Raw genomic sequence first — 22,837 nt, 5'->3', positions numbered from 1 at the left:
AATCCTCAGGCACCTCACCATGAGTCATACATACATACACTTTTTTTAATAAATTCCACTGGAATACCATCCAAACTTGCTGCCTTGCCGGCTTTCATCTTCCGCAATATATATATATATATATATATATATATATATATATATATATATATATATATATATATATATATATATATATTAGTATTAGTGAAAGAGAAGAGAGAGGCATTTGGACGATTTTTGCAGGGAAAAAATGCAATTGAGTGGGAGATGTATAAAAGAAAGAGACAGGAGGTCAAGAGAAAGGTGCAAGAGGTGAAAAAAAGGGCAAATGAGAGTTGGGGTGAGAGAGTATCATTAAATTTTAGGGAGAATAAAAAGATGTTCTGGAAGGAGGTAAATAAAGTGCGTAAGACAAGAGAGCAAATGGGAACTTCAGTGAAGGGCGCAAATGGGGAGGTGATAACAAGTAGTGGTGATGTGAGAAGGAGATGGAGTGAGTATTTTGAAGGTTTGTTGAATGTGTTTGATGATAGAGTGGCAGATATAGGGTGTTTTGGTCGAGGTGGTGTGCAAAGTGAGAGGGTTAGGGAAAATGATTTGTTAAACAGAGAAGAGGTAGTGAAAGCTTTGCGGAAGATGAAAGCCGGCAAGGCAGCAGGTTTGGATGGTATTGCAGTGGAATTTATTAAAAAAGGGGGTGACTGTATTGTTGACTGTTTGGTAAGGTTATTTAATGTATGTATGACTCATGGTGAGGTGCCTGAGGATTGGCGGAATGCGTGCATAGTGCCATTGTACAAAGGCAAAGGGGATAAAAGTGAGTGCTCAAATTACAGAAGTATAAGTTTGTTGAGTATTCCTGGGAGATTATATGGGAGGGTATTGATTGAGAGGGTGAAGGCATGTACAGAGCATCAGATTGGGGAAGAGCAGTGTGGTTTCAGAAGTGGTAGAGGATGTGTGGATCAGGTGTTTGCTTTGAAGAATGTATGTGAGAAATACTTAGAAAAGCAAATGGATTTGTATGTAGCATTTATGGATCTGGAGAAGGCATATGATAGAGTTGATAGAGATGCTCTGCGGAAGGTATTAAGAATATATGGTGTGGGAGGCAAGTTGTTAGAAGCAGTGAAAAGTTCTTATCGAGGATGTAAGGCATGTGTACGTGTAGGAAGAGAGGAAAGTGATTGGTTCTCAGTGAATGTAGGTTTGCGGCAGGGGTGTGTGATGTCTCCATGGTTGTTTAATTTGTTTATGGATGGGGTTGTTAGGGAGGTAAATGCAAGAGTTTTGGAAAGAGGGGCAAGTATGAAGTCTGTTGGGGATGAGAGAGCTTGGGAAGTGAGTCAGTTGTTGTTCGCTGATGATACAGCGCTGGTGGCTGATTCATGTGAGAAACTGCAGAAGCTGGTGACTGAGTTTGGTAAAGTGTGTGGAAGAAGAAAGTTAAGAGTAAATGTGAATAAGAGAAAGGTTATTAGGTACAGTAGGGTTGAGGGTCAAGTCAATTGGGAGGTGAGTTTGAATGGAGAAAAACTGGAGGAAGTGAAGTGTTTTAGATATCTGGGAGTGGATCTGGCAGCGGATGGAAACATGGAAGCGGAAGTGGATCATAGGGTGGGGGAGGGGGCGAAAATTCTGGGGGCCTTGAAGAATGTGTGGAAGTCGAGAACATTATCTCGGAAAGCAAAAATGGGTATGTTTGAAGGAATAGTGGTTCCAACAATGTTGTATGGTTGCGAGGCGTGGGCTATGGATAGAGTTGTGCGCAGGAGGATGGATGTGCTGGAAATGAGATGTTTGAGGACAATGTGTGGTGTGAGGTGGTTTGATCGAGTGAGTAACGTAAGGGTAAGAGAGATGTGTGGAAATAAAAAGAGCGTGATTGAGAGAGCAATAGAGGGTGTTTTGAAGTGGTTTGGGCACATGGAGAGAATGAGTGAGGAAAGATTGACCAAGAGGATATATGTGTCGGAGGTGGAGGGAACGAGGAGAAGAGGGAGACCAAATTGGAGGTGGAAAGATGGAGTGAAAAAGATTTTGTGTGATCGGGGCCTGAACATGCAGGAGGGTGAAAGGAGGGCAAGGAATAGAGTGAATTGGAGCGATGTGGTATACCGGGGTTGACGTGCTGTCAGTGGATTGAATCAAGGCATGTGAAGCGTCTGGGGTAAACCATGGAAAGCTGTGTAGGTATGTATATTTGCGTGTGTGGAAGTATGTATATACATGTGTATGGGGGGGGTTGGGCCATTTCTTTCGTCTGTTTCCTTGCGCTACCTCGCAAACGCGGGAGACAGCGACAAAGTATAATAATAATAATAATAATATATATATATATATATATATATATATATATATAGTTTTTTTTTTTTTTGCTTTGTCGGTCTCCCGTGTTTGCGAGGTAGCGCAAGGAAACAGACGAAAGAAATGGCCCAACCCACCCTCATATACATGTATATATATACGTCCACACACGCAAAATATACATACCTACACAGCTTTCCATGGTTTACCCCAGACACTTAACATGCCCTGATTCAATCCACTGACAGCACGTGAACCCCGGTATACCACGTCAATCCAATTCACTCTATTCCTTGCCTGCCTTTCACCCTCTTGCATGTTCAGGCCCCGATCACACAAAATCTTTTCCACTCTATCTTTCCACCTCCAATTTGGTCTCCCACTTCTCCTCGTTCCCTCCACCTCAGACACATATATCCTCTTGGTCAATCTTCCCTCACTCATTCTCTCCATGTGCCCAAACCATTTCAAAACACCCTCTTCTGCTCTCTCAACCACGCTCTTTTTATTTCCACACATCTCTCTTACCCTTACGTTACTTACTCGATCAAACCACCTCACACCACACATTGTCCTCAAACATCTCATTTCCAGCACATCCATCCTCCTGCGCATAACTCTATCCATAGCCCACGCCTCGCAACCATACAACATTGTTAGAACCACTATTTCTTCAAACATACCCATTTTTGCTTTCCGAGATAATGTTCTCGACTTCCACACATTCTTCAAGGCTCCCACGATTTTCGCCCTCTCCCCCACCCTATGATCCACTTCCGCTTCCATGGTTCCATCCGCTGCCAGATCCACTCCCAGATATCTAAAACACTTTACTTCCTCCACTTTTTCTCCATTCAAACTTACCTCCCAATTGACTTGACCCTCAACCCTACTGTACCTAATTACCTTGCTCTTATTCACATTTACTCTTAACTTTCTTCTTTCACACACTTTACCAAACTCAGTCACCAGCTTCTGCAGTTTCTCACATGAATCAGCCACCAGCGCTGTATCATCAGCGAATAACAACTTACTCACTTCCCAAGCTCTCTCATTCACAACAGACTTCATACTTGCCCCTTTCCAAAACTCTTGCATTCACCTCCCTAACATCCCCATCCATAAACAAATTAAACAACCATGGAGACATCACACACCCCTGCCGCAAACCGACATTCACTGAGAACCAATCACTTTCCTCTCTTCCTGCATGTACACATGCCTTACATCCTCGATAAAAACTTTTCACTGCTTCTAACAACTTGCCTCCCAAACCATATATTCTTAATACCTTCCACAGAGCATCTCTATCAACTCTATCATATGCATTCTCCAGATCCATAAATGCTACATACAAATCCATTTGCTTTTCTAAGTATTTCTCACATACATTCTTCAAAGCAAACACCTGATCCACACATCCTCTACCACTTCTGAAACCACACTGCTCTTCCCCTATCTGATGCTCTGTACATGCCTTCACCCTCTCAATCAATACCCTCCCATATAATTTACCAGGAATACTCAACAAACTTATACCTCTGTAATTTGAGCACTCACTCTTATCCCCTTTGCCTTTGTACAATGGCACTATGCACGCATTCCGCCAATCCTCAGGCACCTCACCATGAGTCATACATACATACACTTTTTTTAATAAATTCCACTGCAATACCATCCAAACCTGCTGCCTAGCTGGCTTTCATCTTCCGCAATATATATATATATATATGTATATATATATATATATATATATATATATATATATATATATATATATATATATATATATATATATTATTTTTTTTTTATTATACTTTGTCGCTGTCTCCCGCGTTTGCGAGGTAGCACAAGGAAACAGACGAAAGAAATGGCCCCACCCCCCCCCCCCCATACACATGTATATACATACGTCCACACACGCAAATATACATACCTACACAGCTTTCCATGGTTTACCCCAGACGCTTCACATGCCTTGATTCAATCCACTGACAGCACGTCAACCCCGGTATACCACATAGCTCCAATTCACTCTATTCCTTGCCCTCCTTTCACCCTCCTGCATGTTCAGGCCCCGATCACACAAAATCTTTTTCACTCCATCTTTCCACCTCCAATTTAGTCTCCCTCTTCTCCTCGTTCCCTCCACCTCCGACACATATATCCTCTTGGTCAATCTTTCCTCACTCATTCTCTCCATGTGCCCAAACCACTTCAAAACACCCTCTTCTGCTCTCTCAACCACGCTCTTTTTATTTCCACACATCTCTCTTACCCTTACGTTACTCACTCGATCAAACCACCTCACACCACACATTGTCCTCAAACATCTCATTTCCAGCACATCCATCCTCCTGCGCACAACTCTATCCATAGCCCACGCCTCGCAACCATACAACATTGTTGGAACCACTATTCCTTCAAACATACTCATTTTTGCTTTCCGAGATAATGTTCTCGACTTCCACACATTCTTCAAGGCCCCCAGAATTTTCGCCCCCTCCCCCACCCTATGATCCACTTCCGCTTCCATGGTTCCATCCGCTGCCAGATCCACTCCCAGATATCTAAAACACTTCACTTCCTCCAGTTTTTCTCCATTCAAACTCACCTCCCAATTGACTTGACCCTCAACCCTACTGTACCTAATAACCTTGCTCTTATTCACATTTACTCTTAACTTTCTTCTTCCACACACTTTACCAAACTCAGTCACCAGCTTCTGCAGTTTCTCACATGAATCAGCCACCAGCGCTGTATCATCAGCGAACAACAACTGACTCACTTCCCAAGCTCTCTCATCCCCAACAGACTTCATACTTGCCCCTCTTTCCAAAACTCTTGCATTTACCTCCCTAACAACCCCATCCATAAACAAATTAAACAACCATGGAGACATCACACACCCCTGCCGCAAACCTCTATATATATATATATATATATATATATATATATATATATATATATATATATATATATATATATATCCCTGGGGATAGGGGTTTAAGAATACTTCCCACGTATTCCCTGCGTGTCGTAGAAGGCGACTAAAAGGGGAGGGAGCGGGGGGCTGGAATTCCTCCCCTCTCGTTTTTTTTTTTTTAAATTTTCCAAAAGAAGGAACAGAGGGGGGCCAGGTGAGGATATTCCAAAAAAGGCCCAGTCCTCTGTTCTTAGCGCTACCTCGCTAATGCGGGAAATGGCGAATAGTTTAAAAAAAAAAAAAATATATATATATATATATATATATATACATATATATATATATTCTTTTTTTTTGCTTTGTCGCTGTCTCCCGCGTTTGCGAGGTAGCGCAAGGAAACAGACGAAAGAAATGGCCCAACCCAGCCTCATACACATGTATACATATACGTCCACACACGCAAAATATACATACCTACACAGCTTTCCATGGTTTACCCCAGACACCCCTGCCGCAAACCTACATTCACTGAGAACCAATCACTTTCCTCTCTTCCTACACGTACACATGCCTTACATCCTCGATAAAAACTTTTCACTGCTTCTAACTAGAACTTGCCTCCCACACCATATATTCTTAATACCTTCCACAGAGCATCTCTATCAACTCTATCATATACCTTCTCCAGATTCATAAATGCTACATACAAATCCATTTGCTTTTCTAAGTATTTCTCACATACATACTTCAAAGCAAACACCTGATCCACACATCCTCTACCACTTCTGAAACCACACTGCTCTTCCCCAATCTTTTGCTCTGTACATGCCTTCACCCTCTCAATCAATACCCTCCCATATAATTTACCAGGAATACTCAACAAACTTATACCTCTGTAATTTGAGCACTCACTCTTATCCCCTTTGGCTTTGTACAATGGCACTATGCACGCATTCTGCCAATCCTCAGGCACCTCACCATGAGTCATACATACATTAAATAACCTTACCAACCAGTCAATAATACAGTCACCCCTTTTTTAATAAATTCCACTGTAATACCATCCAAACCTGCTGCCTTGCCGGATTTCATCTTCCACAAAGCTTTTACTACCTCTTCTCTGTTTACCAAGTCATTTTCCCTAACCCTCTTACTTTGCACACCACCTCGACCAAAACACCCTATATCTGCCACTCTATCATCAAACACATTCAACAAACCTTCAAAATACTCACTCCATCTCCTTCTCACATCACCACTACTTGTTATCACCTTCCCATTTGCGCCCTTCACTGAAGTTCCCATTTGCTCCCTTGTCTTACGCACTTTATTTACCTCCCTCCAGAACATCTTTTTATTCTCCCTAAAATTTAATGATACTCTCTCACCCCAACTCTCATTTGCCCTCTTTTTATATATATATATATATATATATATATATATATATATATATATATATATTTTTTTTTTTATACTTTGTCGCTGTCTCCCGCGTTTGCGAGGTAGCACAAGGAAACAGACGAAAGAAATGGCCCAACCCCCCCATACACATGTACATACACACGTCCACACACGGAAATATACATACCTACACAGCTTTCCATGGTTTACCCCGGACGCTTCACATGCCTTGATTCAATCCACTGACAGCACGTCAACCCCTGTATACCACATCGCTCCAATTCACTCTATTCCTTGCCCTCCTTTCACCCTCCTGCATGTTCAGGCCCCGATCACACAAAATCCTTTTCACTCCATCTTTCCACCTCCAATTTGGTCTCCCTCTTCTCCTCGTTCCCTCCACCTCCGACACATATATCCTCTTGGTCAATCTTTCCTCACTCATTCTCTCCATATGCCCAAACCATTTCAAAACACCCTCTTCTGCTCTCTCAACCACGCTCTTTTTATTTCCACACATCTCTCTTACCCTTACGTTACTTACTCGATCAAACCACCTCACACCACACATTGTCCTCAAACATCTCATTTCCAGCACATCCATCCTCCTGCGCACAACTCTATCCATAGCCCACGCCTCGCAACCATACAACATTGTTGGAACTACTATTCCTTCAAACATACCCATTTTTGCTTTCCGGGATAATGTTCTCGACTTCCACACATTTTTCAAGGCTCCCAAAATTTTCGCCCCCTCCCCCACCCTATGATCCACTTCCGCTTCCATGGTTCCATCCGCTGACAGATCCACTCCCAGATATCTAAAACACTTCACTTCCTCCAGTTTTTCACCATTCAAACTAACCTCCCAATTGACTTGACCCTCAACCCTACTGTACCTAATAACCTTGCTCTTACTCACATTTACTCTTAACTTTCTTCTTCCACACACTTTACCAAACTCCGTCACCAGCTTCTGCAGTTTCTCACATGAATCCGCCACCAGCGCTGTATCATCAGCGAACAACAACTGACTCACTTCCCAAGCTCTCTCATCCCCAACAGACTTCATACTTGCCCCTCTTTCCAAGACTCTTGCATTTACCTCCCTAACAACCCCATCCATAAACAAATTAAACAACCATGGAGACATCACACACCCCTGCCGCAAACCTACATTCACTGAGAACCAATCACTTTCCTCTCTTCCTACACGTACACATGCCTTACATCCTCGATAAAAACTTTTCACTGCTTCTAACAACTTGCCTCCCACACCATATATTCTTAATACCTTCCACAGAGCATCTCTATCAACTCTATCATATGCCTTCTCCAGATCCATAAATGCTACATACAAATCCATTTGCTTTTCTAAGTATTTCTCACATACATTCTTCAAAGCAAACACCTGATCCACACATCCTCTACCACTTCTGAAACCACACTGCTCTTCCCCAATCTGATGCTCTGTACATGCCTTCACCCTCTCAATCAATACCCTCCCATATAATTTACCAGGAATACTCAACAAACTTATACCTCTGTAATTTGAGCACTCACTCTTATCCCCTTTGCCTTTGTACAATGGCACTATGCACGCATTCCGCCAATCCTCAGGCACCTCACCATGAGTCATACATACATTAAATAACCTTACCAACCAGTCAACAATAGTCACCCCCTTTTTTAATAAATTCCACTGCAATACCATCCAAACCTGCTGCCTTGCCGGCTTTCATCTTCCGCAAAGCTTTTACTACCTCTTCTCTGTTTACCAAATCATTTTCCCTAACCCTCTCACTTTGCACACCACCTCGACCCAAACACCCTATATCTGCCACTCTGTCATCAGACACATTCAACAAACCTTCAAAATACTCATTCCATCTCCTTCTCACATCACCACTTGTTATCACCTCCCCATTTACGCCCTTCACTGAAGTTCCCATTTGCTCCCTTGTCTTACGCACCCTATTTACCTCCTCCCAGAACATCTTTTTATTCTCCCTAAAATTTACTGATAGTCTCTCACCCCAACTCTCATTTGCCCTTTTTTTCACCTCTTGCACCTTTCTCTTGACCTCCTGTCTCTTTCTTTTATACTTCTCCCACTCAATTGCATTTTTTCCCTGCAAAAATCGTCCAAATGCCTCTCTCTTCTCTTTCACTAATACTCTTACTTCTTCATCCCACCACTCACTACCCTTTCTAAACAGCCCACCTCCCACTCTTCTCATGCCACAAGCATCTTTTGCGCAATCCATCACTGATTCCCTAAATACATCCCATTCCTCCCCCACTCCCCTTACTTCCATTGTTCTCACCTTTTTCCATTCTGTACACAGTCTCTCCTGATACTTCTTCACACAGGTCTCCTTCCCAAGCTCACTTACTCTCACCACCTTCTTCACCCCAACATTCACTCTTCTTTTCTGAAAACCCATACTAATCTTCACCTTAGCCTCCACAAGATAATGATCAGACATCCCTCCAGTTGCACCTCTCAGTGGTGAAATTGATGAGAACTGCTATTGACGTTTGTGTGAATAAATTGTACATTTCCTTTTCCATAGCCAGAGGTTGAACCATTATGTGACGTTCATTTTTTCATTCATTTCAAGCTAAAAGTTTGTTTTCTAAATTGTTTCTTACATTTTTCATATGTATATATATGTATGTATGTGTGTGTGTGTGTGTGTGTGTGTGTGTGTGTGTGCGTGTGTGTGTGTGTGTGTGTGTGTGTGTGTGTGTGTATATATATATGTATATTATCCCTGGGGATAGGGGTGAAAGAATACTTCCCACGTATTCCTCGCGTGTCGTAGAAAGCGACTAGAGGGGACGGGAGCGGGGGGCCGGAAATCCTCCCCTCCTTGTATTAACTTTCTAAAATGGGAAACAGAAGAAGGAGTCACGCGGGGAGTGCTCATCCTCCTCGAAGGCTCAGAGTGGGGTGCCTAAATGTGTGTGGATGTAACCAAGATGTGAAAAAAGGAGAGATAGGTAGTATGTTTGAGGAAAGGAACCTGGATGTTTTGGCTCTGAGTGAAACGAAGCTCAAGGGTAAAGGGGAAGAGTGGTTTGGAAATGTCTGGGGAGTGAAGTCAGGGGTTAGTGAGAGGACAAGAGCAAGGGAAGGAGTAGCAATACTCCTGAAACAGGAGTTGTGGGAGTATGTGATAGAATGTAAGAAAGTAAATTCTCGATTAATATGGGTAAAATTGAAAGTTGATGGAGAGAGGTGGGTGATTATTGGTGCATATGCACCTGGGCACGAGAAGAAAGATCATGAGAGGCAAGTGTTTTGGGAGCAGCTAAATGAGTGTGTTAGCGGTTTTGATGCACGAGACCGGGTTATAGTGATGGGTGATTTGAATGCAAAGGTGAGTAATGTGGCAGTTGAGGGAATAATTGGTATGCATGGGGTGTTCAGTGTTGTAAATGGAAATGGTGAAGAGCTTGTAGATTTATGTGCTGAAAAAGGACTGATGATTGGGAATACCTGGTTTAAAAAGCGAGATATACATAAGTATACTTATGTAAGTAGGAGAGATGGCCAGAGAGCGTTATTGGATTACGTGTTAATTGACAGGCGTGCGAAAGAGAGACTTTTGGATGTCAATATATATATATATATATATATATATATATATATATATATATATATATATATATATATATATATATATATATATATATACAGACATATAAATATATACACATGTACATATTCATACTTGCTGCCTTCATCTATTCCTGTTGCCACCCTGCCACACATGAAACAGTACACAGCCCCCCACCCTTTCCAGTGAGATAGTGCCAGGAAAAGACAAAGCAGGCCACATTCATTCACACTTAGTCTCTAGCTGTCATGTGTAATGCACTGAAACCACACCTCCCTTTCCACATCCAGGCCCCACACACCTTTCCATGGTCTACCCCAGACACTTCACACGCCCTGGTTCAATCCACTGACAGTATGTCAACTTTGGTATACCACATCATTCCAATTCACTCTATTCCTTGCATGCCTTTAACCCTCCTGTATGTTCAGGGCCCAATCACTCAAAATCTTTTTCACTCCATCATTCCACCTCTAATTTGGTCTCCCAATTCTCCATCTTCCCTCCACCTCTGACACATATAACTCCTTTGTCAATCTTTCCTCACTCATTCTCTCCACAAGTCCAAACCATTTCTACTCACCCTCTTCTGCTCTAATACTGTCTTTAAACATTTCCCTTCCAACACAACCACCCTCCTCCGCACAACCCTATCTATAGCCCATGTCTTGCGATCATATAACATGAATGCTAAGACTATAAATACCTTTAAAAGTCGTTTAGACAAACAGTTCATAAATTCAGGGATACTCTGAGAAACATGTCAGAAATAAACTACATAAAACAAGTGGTAACAAGGACAGTAGAGGGCTAATGTGCAGCTTTAAAAGCTGCTGAGTGGTCAAGTTAAACTTTTTTTTTTTTTTCTTTTACTAGACAACCTAGTTGAGGGCCAATCAGGTCTCCTGTTGTCTATCTTTCTTATGTAAACAGTCAGTCACATCATAACCCTCTAAATTAACAAAGCAGTACATGTCAAGAGAACGATGGAAAAGCCAGCACAAGGCACTACAAGAAGCAACAAAGTTTTGTATCTATTGCATTATATGTGGAAAAAAAAAAATTGGCTTGCACTTTGATTGCAATGTTTGAGTGAGCTCTACCTTGAATGCAGACTTAAGGATACGAAACAACAACTGCATGACAAGACCACAACACAAATAGAAATGTCAAGTACAAACAAATACTTTAGGGAAATAATACATGTGTGCACTTGGCAACTTCCCAGAAGAAAATGATGCAATACCCAGATGCTGATTGCATCATTCATTTCCTCTTCTTTTCCTCGATCTGCATCTCATCTTGACACAGCTTCCTCAATAAACTCAGACTTGGACTGGGTTTCTCAGTGGGGGCAAAATCTAGCTAAGTGTAATGCCTCTAAAACCTTGTTTCTACCCATCTCTATCAAAAACTCCTTACAACTCTCCTCTCTCCTTTAACAATTCTGTAATTCCACCTCCTGACTCAATGAACATACTTGGTATTATGTTAATATCCACTGTTTCTTGAAAAACCCACATTACAGGAATAGCTAAGTCTCCCTCTAGGAAATTGGGCGTCCTGTTTAGATGCATAAACTTCTTTTCTTCTGAATAGTTGCTGCATTTATATAAAGGACTGATTTGTCCTTGTATGGAGTACTGCTCTCACATGTGGGATGGTTCTAGCTCTGCATCTGTACTCATCAGAAATGAGTTGAAAGCTGTCCGACTTACAAACTATCCCAGGCCAACTTCCAAGCTTGACCCTCTTACCCTATGCCACAAAGTTGGTTCACTTTCCCTCTTGTATAGGTTTTGATAATTGTTTCTTTCCCTTTACCTCGAAGCTTTGAAACTCTCCACCTCATGTCTTTCCCAATAACTATGACCTGGCACATTTTATAGACAGGTTTTTCATTTCCTCTAAAATTCATATATATTTTCCCTGGCCTTATGTTTTTCCCTTTCATGATTCTCTCCATATTTCAACTATGGTCTGGTTTTGATGTGGACTTTTGTTTGTGACTGGAGCCTTCAACACTAAAACAAGGAGAATTCTGCATGCATCAACCTACTTCAAATGAAAGAAAGAGCAGTTTTCTGATGCAATCATACTGCTCTTCGATAACTGCTCTTCTAATAATAAGTTACTGTACCTTCATCAGAGGTTTCCTTTCCATCTTGCTCCTCATCCCCATAAACTTCTTCATCATCAAATACGACATATCCAGACAAGTGGACAGGGGACTTCCCTCCAGTTGTATAAAATGCAACATGGCTTCCAGACTCAAACTGAAGATCAAGTTGAGACTGAAGGATTCCATGTTTAAGACTCAAATTAGCGATGAGAGTCTCACACTCATCCACCTCCACAATAACCTGTTAAGGTATTAATCAAATAAGTTTGGATAATGTCTAACACTTCCCAATCATCACCCAACTCCTGATAACAATATCTGTTAAACCTGCTAGCAATTATTCACTAAAGATAACCATTTAAAAGCATGTCTTATACCTGTTTCTGTTTCTCTATAAATTGCACTGAATCCAAAATGTCACCTACTTCATCTAAAGAATGCTGGACTAAATATTCTTCTTCAAATACCAAATTTCCATACTAATGATGGCAAGAAAGCATCTTCTCCATGTGTATATGTTAATTTGAACAGGTTAAAATTATGGCAAGGCCCATTAAGAATAAAACAATTACCAAGTGAGGAACACCAAAGAAAAATGCTTGAAAAGAAAATATGTGCAACATTTAAACATTCAAAATATATAAAAATGTACGAATCATATGTAACCATAAAACCTTTCTTACAGGGCTCCTTTAGATTCAAAGCTATGCTAAAGGCAGAAGCAGGGGGATTATGGACTCCTTTGCAGTGATAAGTTCTTTGAAGAGACTATACTCCCAGTGATTCGGCCTTCTCAAAATGCATGTGTGTAAATTTCTATTTTCATATAATTAACCTAAGATATATTCCTATGAAAGTGTCCTAGTGCTAAATAGGGCCCTTCTAATGACTCCTGCAGCATGAGGCTCTACTACTTCCAGTAGCAGAGAAATGTAGACTCTATTGGTGTGAGAAGTTCTTTCACAAGATGGCATTCCCAATGAAAAAGGGTGACTGTACTGTCGATCAGTTGGTAGGGATATTCAGTGTATGTATAGATCAGTAGGGATATTCAGTGTATGTATAGATCATGGTGAAGTGCCTGAGGACTGATGAAATGCATGCATAGTGCCACTGTACAAAGGCAAAGGGGATAAAGGTGAGTGTTCATACTAGAGAGGTATAAGGTTGTTGAGTATTCCTGGAAAATTGTATGGAAGGGTATAGACTGAGGGGATGAAGGCATGTATAGAGCATCAGATTGGGGAGGAGCAGTATGGTTTCAGAAGTGGTAGAGGATGTGTGGATCAGATGCTTACTCTGAAGAATGTATGAGAAATATTTTGAAAAACAGATGGATTTGTATGTAATATTGATGGATCTGGAGAAAGCATATGATAGGGTTGATAGAGATGTTATGTGGAAGGTCTTAAGAGTATATGGTGTGGAAGGTAAGTTATGAGAAGACATGAAAAGTATTTATCAAGGGTGTAAGGCATGTGTATAAACAGGAATAGAAGAGAGTGACTGGTTCCTAGTAAAGGCCAGTCTGTGGCAAGGGTGGGTGATGTCTCCATGGTTGTTTAATGTGTCTATGGATGGGGTGCTCAGGGAGACAAATGCAAGAGTTTTGGAGAGAGGGGTAAGTACGCAGTCTGTTGGGGATGAGAGGGTCAGTTGTTCACTAATGATACAGCAGTAGTGGCTGATTCAAAGGAAAACTGCAAAAGTTGGTGACTGAGTTTGGGAAATTGTGTGAATGAAGAAAGTTGAGAGTAAATGTGAGTAAGAGCAAGGTTATTAGGTTCAGCAGGGTTCAGGGACAAGTTAGTTCCCAGTGAATGTTGGTTTGCAGCAGGGGTGCGTGATGTCTCCATGGCTGTTTAATTTGTTTATGGATGGGGTTGTTGGGGAGGTAAATGCAAGAGTTTTGGAAAGAGGGGCAAAGTATGGAGTCTTTTGTGGATGAGAGGGCTTGGGAAGCAATTCAGTTGTTGTTTGCTGATGATATAGCGCTGGTGGCTGATTCAGGGGCGAAACTGCAGAAGTTGGTGACTGAGTTTGGTAAAGTGTGTGAAAGAAGATAGCTGAGAGTAAATGTGAATAAGAGCAAGGTTATTATGTTCATTAGGGTTGAGAGTCAAGTTAATTGGGAGGTAAGTTTGAGTGGAGAAAAACGAGAGGAATTGAAGTATTTTAGATATCTGGGAGTGGATTTAGCAGTGGATGGAACCATGGAAGCAGAAGTGAGCCACAAGGTGGGGGAGGGGGCAAAGGTTCTGGGAGTGTTGAAGAATGTGTGGAAGACCAGAACATTATCTGGGAGAGCAAAAATGGGCATGTTTGAAAGAAGAGTGGTTCCAACAATGTTATATGGTTGTGAGGCATGGGCTATAGATAGGGTTGTGCAGAAGAGGTTGGATGTGTTGGAAATGAGATGTCTGAGGAAAATATGCAGTGTGAGGTATTTTGATCGAGAAAGTAATGAAAGGGTAAGAGAGATGTGTGGTAATAAAAAGAGTGTGGTAGAGAGAGCATAAGAGGGTGAATTAAAAAGGTTTGGTCATATGGAGAGAATGAGTGAGGAAAGATTGACAAAGAGGATATATGTGTCAGAGGTGGAGGGAATGAAAAGAAGTGGGAGACCAGATTGGAGGTGGAAAGATGGAGTGAAAAATATGTTGAGCGATTGGGGCCTGAGCATACAGGAGGGTGAAAGGCGTGCAAGGAATAGAGTGAATTGGATCGATGTGGTATATCGGGGTCGATGTGCTGTCAATGGATTGAACCAGGGCATATGAAGTGTCTGGGGTAAACCATGGAAAGTTTCGTGGGGCCTGGATGTGGAAAGGGAGCTGTGGTTTCGGTGCATTACACATGACAGCTAGAGACTGAGTGTGAATGAATGAGGCCTTTGTTGTCTTTTCCTAATGCAACCTAGCACGTGTGCAGAGGGAGGGGATGCAATTTCAAGTGTGGTGGGGTGGTAATGAGAATGGATGAAGGCAGGATATATGAATGTGTACAGTAAGTATGAATGTGTTCATGTGTATATATGTGCCTGTGTATGTGGGTTGGTTGGGCCATTCTTTCGTCTGTTTCCCTGCGCTACCTCACTAACTCAGGAGACAGCAACAAAGCATAATAAAATATAATAAATATTTATTCATTTATTTCTTTTATCATACTTAGTTGGTGTCTCCCACTTTAGTGAGGCAGCAAAAAAAAAAAAAAAAAAACATGAAACAATGGCCCAACCCATCCAAATGCACATACATTTCTAACACATCCACCCTCCTCCGCACAACCCTATCTACAGCCAATGCCTCACAACCATATAACATTGTTGGAACCACTATTCCTTCTAACATACCCATTTTTGCTCCCCAAAATAATGTTATCGCCTTCCACATATCATTCAATGCTCCCAGAAACTTCGCCCCCTCCCCCACCCTGTGACTTACTTCCTCTTCCATGGTTCCATCTGCTGCTAAATCCACTCCCAGATACCTAAAACACTTCACTTCCTCCATTTTTACTCCATTCAAACTTACCTCCCAAATGAAATGTCCCTCAACCCTACTGAACACCTTACTCTTATTCACATTTATTCTCAGCTTTCTTCTTTAACACACTTTACCAAATTCAGTCACCAGCTTCTGCAGTTTCTCACCCGAATCAGCAACCAGCATTGCATCATCAGTGAACAACTGACTCACTTTCCAAGCCATCTCATCGACAACAAACTGCATGCTTCCCCTTCTCTCCAAAACTCTTGCATTCATCTCCCTAACAACCCCATCCACAAACAAATTAAACAACCAGGGAGACATCATGCACCCCTGCAACAAACAAATATTCACTATGAACCAATCACTTTCCTCTCTTCCTACATGTACACATGCCTTACATCCTAGATTAAAATTTTTCACTTCTAGCAACTTACCTCCCACACCATATACTCTTAGTACCTTCCACAGAGCATCTCTATCAACTCTTCCATATGCCTTCTCCAGATCCATAAATGCCACATATAAATCCATTTGTTTTTCTGTGTATTTCTCACATACATTCTTCAAAGAAAACACTTGATACACACATCCTCTACCACTTCTGAAACCACACTGCTCTTCCCAAATTTGATGCTCTGTACATGCTTTCACCCTCTCAATCAATACCATCCCATATAATTTCCCAGGAATACTCAACAAACTTATACCTCTGTAATCTGAATACTCACCTTTATCCACTTTGCCTTTGTACAATGGCACTATGCATACATTCTGCCAATCATCAGGCACTTCACCATGAACCATACATACATTGAATATCCTCACCAACCATCGACAACACAATCACCCCATTTTTAATAAATTCCTCTGCAATAACATCCAAACCCACCGCCTTGTCAGCTTTCATCTTCCGCAAAGCTTTCTCTACCTATTCTCTATTTACTAACCTCCCTGACCCTCTCACTTCGCACACCACCTCGACCAAAACACCCTATATCAGCCACTCTATCATAAAACATCCTCAACAAAACTTCATATTACTCACTTCATCTCCTTCTCACTTCACCACTACTTGTTATAACCTACCCATTAGCCACCTTCACTGATGTTCCCATTTGTACATTTATATTTTTTTCATATTATACTTTGTCGCTGTCTCCTGAGTTAGTGAAGTAGCGCAAGGAAACAGATGAAAGAATAGCCCAACCCATGCACATACAAATGTATATACATAAACATCCACACACGCACATATACATATCTATACATTTCAACGTATAAAAACATATATATCATTTTATCATACTTTGTCGCTATTTCCCAAGTTAGTGAGGTAGCGCAAAGAAACGGACGAAAAATTTCCCAACCCACCCACATACGCATGTATTTACATAAATGCCCACACATGCACATATACATACCTATACATTTCAATGTATACACACATATATACATTTATACACATGCACATATTCATACATGCTGCCTTCATCCGTTCCCACCACCCCCACGCCACACATGAAATGGCACCCCCCTCCCCCCGCATGCGCGCGAGGTAGTGCTTGAAAGACAACAAAGCCAACATTCGTTCACACTCAGTCTCTAGCTGTCATGTGTAATGCACCGAAACCACAACTCCCTTTCCGCATCCAGGCCCTACAAAACTTTCCATGGTTTACACCAGACACTTCACATGCCCTGGGTCAATCCATTGACAGCACGTCGACCCCATTATACCACATCATTCCAATTCACTCAATTCCTTGCACACCTTTCTCCATCCTGTATGTCAGGCTGCAATCGCTAAAAATCATTTTCACTCCATCCTTCCACCTCAAAACTTGGTCTCCTACTTCTCCTCACTCCCTCCACCTCAGACAAACATATCCTCCTTGTCAATTTTTCCTCACTCATTCTCTCCATGTGACCAAACCATTTCAATACTCCCTCCTCTGCTCTCTCAACCACACTTTTTATTACCACACATCTCTCTTACCCTTTCATTACTTACTCAATCAAACCACCTCACACCACATTTTGTCCTCAAACATCTCATTTCTAATACATCCACCCTCCTCTGCACAACCTTATCCATAGCCCATGCCTCACAACCATATAACACTATTGGATCCAGTATTCATTCGAGCATGCCCATTTTAGCTCTCCGAGATAAAGGTCTCGCCTTCCACATATTCTTCAACACTTCCAGAATCTTCATCCCCTCCCCCACCCTGTGACTCACTTCCACTTCCATGGTTCCTTCAGCTGCCAAATCCACTCCCAGATACCAAAAAAAAAAAAAAAAAAAAAAAAAAAAAAAAAAAAATCACTTCCTCCAGTTCTTCTCCATTCAAACTTACCTCCCAACTGACTTGTCCCTCAACCCTACCAAACCTAATAACTTTGCTCTTATTCATGTTTACTCTCAACTTTCTTCTTACACACACTTTACCAAAGTCAGTCACCAACTTATGCAGTTTCTCACCCGAATCAGCCACAAGCGCTATATCATCAGCGAATAACAACTGACCCTCTTCCTTAGCCCTCTCATCCACAACAGATTGCATTTTTGCCCCTCTCTCCAAAACTCTTCCATTCACCTCCTTAACAACCACATCCATAAACAAATTAAGCAACCATGGAGACATCACATAGCCCTGCCACAAACCAACATTCACTGGGAACCAATCACTTTCCTCTCTTCCTACTAGTACAGCCTTACATCCTGGATAAAAACTTTTCACTGCTTCTAGCAGCTTACTTCCCACACCATATACTCTTAATACCTTCCACAGAGCATCTCTATAAACTCTATCATATGCCTTATCCAGATCCATAAATGTTACATACAAATCCATCTACTTTTCTAAGTATTTCTCACATACATTCTTCAGAGCTAACAAATAATCCACACATCCTCCTCCACTTCTGAAACCACACTGGTCATCCCCAATCCCCCTCTCAATCAATAGAGTCCCATATAATTTCACAGGAATACTCAAGAAACTTATTCCTCTGTAATTTGAACACTCACCTTTATCTCCTTTGCCTTTGTACAGTGACACTATGCATGCATTTGTATTCTAACTCTTTAAAGAAGAAACAGAAGTAGTCATGCAGGTAGTGTTCATCCTCCTTGAAGGCTCAGATTGGGGTGTCTAAATGTGTGTGGATGTAACCAAGATGAGAAAAAAGGAGAGCTAGGTAGTATGTTTGAGGAAGATCATCTATGATCAAATACACAAAGAATTATAACCTTAATATTATATCTCATTTATTTGTTTTGCGTTGTCACTGTCTCCTGCGTCAGTGAAGTAGCGCAAGGACACAGACAAAAGAATGGCCCAACCCACCCACATACACATGTATATACATACACGTCCACACACGCACATATACATACCTACACATCTCAATGTATACATATATATACACACACAGACATATACATATATACACATGTACATAATTCATACCGTCTGCCTCAATTCATTCCTTCGCCACCCCGCCACACATGATATAATAACCCCCTCCCCCCTCATGTGCGTGAGGTAGTGATAGGAAAAGACAACAAAGGCCACATTCGTTCACACTCAGTCTCTAGCTGTCTTGTAATAAGGTACTGAAACCACACCTCCTTTTCCACATCCAGGCCCCACACAACTTTCCATGGTTTACCCCTGACGCTTCACATGCCCTGGTTCAATCCATTGACAACACGTCAACCCTTGTATACCACATCGTTCCAATTCACTCTATTCCTTGCAGGCTTTTCACCCTCCTGCATGATCAGGCCCCGATCACTCAAAATCTTTTTCACTCCATCTTTCCACCTCCAATTTGGTCTCCCACTTCTCATTCCCTCCACCTCTGACACATATATCCTCTTGGTCAATCTTTCCTCACTCATTCTCTCCATGTGCCCAAACCATTTCAAAACACCCTCTTCTGCTCTCTCAACCACACTCTTTTCATTACCACACATCTCTCTTACCCTATTATTACTTACTCGATCAAACCACCTCACACCACATATTGTCCTAATACATCTCATTTCCAGCACATCCACCATCCTCCGCACAACTCTATCTATAGCCCATGCCTCGCAACCATATAACATTGTTGGAACCACTATTCCTTCAAACATACCCATTTTTGGTTTCCGAGATAATATTCTCAACTTCCACACATTCTTCAATGCTCCCACAACTTTCGCCCCCTCCCCCACCCTATGATTCACTTCCGCTTCCATGGTTCCATCCGCTGCCAAATCCACTCCCAGATATCTAAAACACTTTACTTCCTCCAGTTTTTCTCCATTCAAACTTACCTCCCAATTGACTTGCTCTCAACCCTACTGTACCTACTAACCTTGCTCTTATTCACATTTACTCTCAGCTTTCTTATTTCACACACTTTACCAAACTCAGTCACCAGCTTCTGCAGTTTCTCACACGATTCAGCCACCAGCGCTGTATCATCAGCAAACAACAACTGAATCACTTCCCAAGCTCTCTCATCCACAACAGACTGCACACTTGCCCCTCTTTCCAAAACTCTTGCATTCACCTCCCTAACAACCCCATCCATAAACAAATTAAACAACCATGATGACATCACACACCCCTGCCACAAACCTACATTCACTGAGAACCAATCACTTTCCTCTCTTCCTACATGTACACATGTCTTACATCCTCGATAAAAACTTTTCACTGCTTCTAACAACTTGCCTCCCACACCATATATTAATACCTTCCACAGAGCATCTCTATTAACTCTATATGCCTTCTCCAGATCCATAAATGCTACATACAAATCCATTTGCTTTTCTAAGTATTTCTCACATACATTCTTCAAAGCAAACACCTGATCCACACATCCTCTACCACTTCTGAAACCACACTGCTCTTCCCCAATCTGATGCTCTGTACATGCCTTCACCCTCTCAATCAATACCCTCCCATATAATGTCCAAGGAATACTCAACAAACTTATACCTCTGTAATTTGAGCACTCACTTTTATCCCCTTTGCCTTCGTACAATGGCACTATGCAAGCATTCTGCCAATCCTCAGGCACCTCCCCATGAGTCATACATACATTAAATAACCTTACCAACCAGTCAACAATACAGTCACCCCCTTTCTTTAATAAATTCCACTGCAATACCATCCAAACCCGCTGCCTTGCCGGCTTTCATCTTCCGTAAAGCTTTTACTACCTCTTCTCTGTTTACCAAATCATTCTCACTAACCCTCTCACTCTGCGCACCACCTCGACCAAAACACCCTTTATCTGCCACTCTATCATCAAACACATTTAACAAACCTTCAAAATACTCACTCCATCTCCTCACATCACCACTACTTGTTATCACCTCCCCATTAGCCCCCTTCACTGAAGTTCCCATTTGTTCCCTTGTTTTACGCACTTTATTTACTTCCTTTCAAAACATCTTTTTATTCTCCCTAAAATTTAATGATACTCTCTCACCCTAACTCTCATTTGACCTCTTTTTCACCTATTGCAACTTTCTCTTGACCTCCTGCCTCTTTCTTTTATACATCTCCCACTCATTTGCATTATTTCCCTGCAAAAATCGTCCAAATGCCTCTCTCTTCTCTTTCACTAATAATGTTACTTCTTCATCCCACCACTCACTACCCTTTCTAATCTGCCCACCTCCCACGCTTCTCACGCCACAAGCATCTTTTGCGCAAGCCATCACTGCTTCAATAAATAAATACCATTCCTCCCCCACTCCCCTTATGTCCTTTGTTCTCACCTTTTTCCATTCTGTACTCAGTCTCTACTGGTACTTCCTCACACAAGTCTCCTTCCCAAGCTCACTTATTCTCACCACTCTTTTCACCCCAACATTCTCTCTTCTTTTCTGAAAACCTTTACAAATCTTCACCCTAGCCTCCACAAGATAATGATCAGACATCCCTCCAGTTGCACCTCTCAGCACATTATCATCCAAAAGTCTCTCTCACACACCTATCAATTAACGCGTAATCCAATCATGCTCTCTGGCCATCTCTCCTACTTACATATGTATACTTAATACTTATGTATATCTCTCTTTTTAAACTAGGTATTCCCAATTACCAGTCCTTTTTCAGCACATAAATCTACAAGCTCTTCACCATTTCCATTTACAACACTGAACACCCCATGTATACCAATTATTCCCACAACTGCCACATTACTCACCTTTGCATTCAAATCACCCATCACTATAAGCTGGTCTCGGGCATCAAAACTACTAACACTACTAACTCAGCTGCTCCCAAAACACTTGCCTCTCATGATCTTTCTTCTCATGCCTAGGTGCATATGCACCAATAATCACCCATTTCTCTCCATCCACTTTCAGTTTTACCCATATCAATCGAGAATTTACTTTCTTACACTCTATCACATACTCCCACCACTCCTGTTTCAGGAGTAGTGCTACTCCTTCCCTTGCTCTAGTCCTCTCACTAACCACTGACTTTACTCCCAAGACATTCCCAAACCGTTGGATAACTTCATTGATAAAATTTGTAAACAATTCACCTTCTTGTCCACATAGTAAGTTTATAAGCTCGTTGTCTGTCTTGGACAATCACATTTACAAAATGGCGTCCTTGCTACATCTCTTCGTTGCATATCAACTGACTTATATTTCTCTCGTGTCTCCCCTGACGATGTGATTATTACACGAAATGGCACTTCATAACATATTCTTTCATTTTCCCCGTGGACTCATAGAAGGCTACTAAAGGGGATGGGAGGGGGGAGCTAGAAACCCTCCCCTCCTTATATTTTAACTTTCTAAAAGGAAAACAGAAGGAGTCATGCAGGGAGTGCTCATCCTCCTCGAACGCTCAGATTGGGGTGTCTAAATGTGTGTGGATGTAACCAAGATGAGAAAAAACGAGAAATAGGTAGTATGTTTGAGGAAAGGAACCTGGATGATTTGGCTCTGAGGGGA

General features: G+C 41.6%; 1 protein-coding gene across 1 annotated transcript in view; it reads right to left on the bottom strand.

The window, feature by feature from the left end:
• LOC139748802 (uncharacterized) overlaps positions 1-22,837 on the bottom strand; it is a 248,409-nt gene that overhangs the window by 179,683 nt on the left and 45,889 nt on the right. The window contains exon 2 of the mRNA XM_071662237.1: positions 12,383-12,605. The gene's annotated coding sequence lies outside the window, so the exon portion shown is untranslated. The remainder of the gene's footprint in view (positions 1-12,382; positions 12,606-22,837) is intronic.

Source organism: Panulirus ornatus, chromosome 1 (assembly GCF_036320965.1).
Source record: "Panulirus ornatus isolate Po-2019 chromosome 1, ASM3632096v1, whole genome shotgun sequence".
Lineage (NCBI taxonomy): Eukaryota > Metazoa > Arthropoda > Malacostraca > Decapoda > Palinuridae > Panulirus > Panulirus ornatus.
The sequence above is the reverse complement of the archived record's forward strand: the minus strand, read 5'-3'. Positions and strand labels throughout refer to the sequence as shown.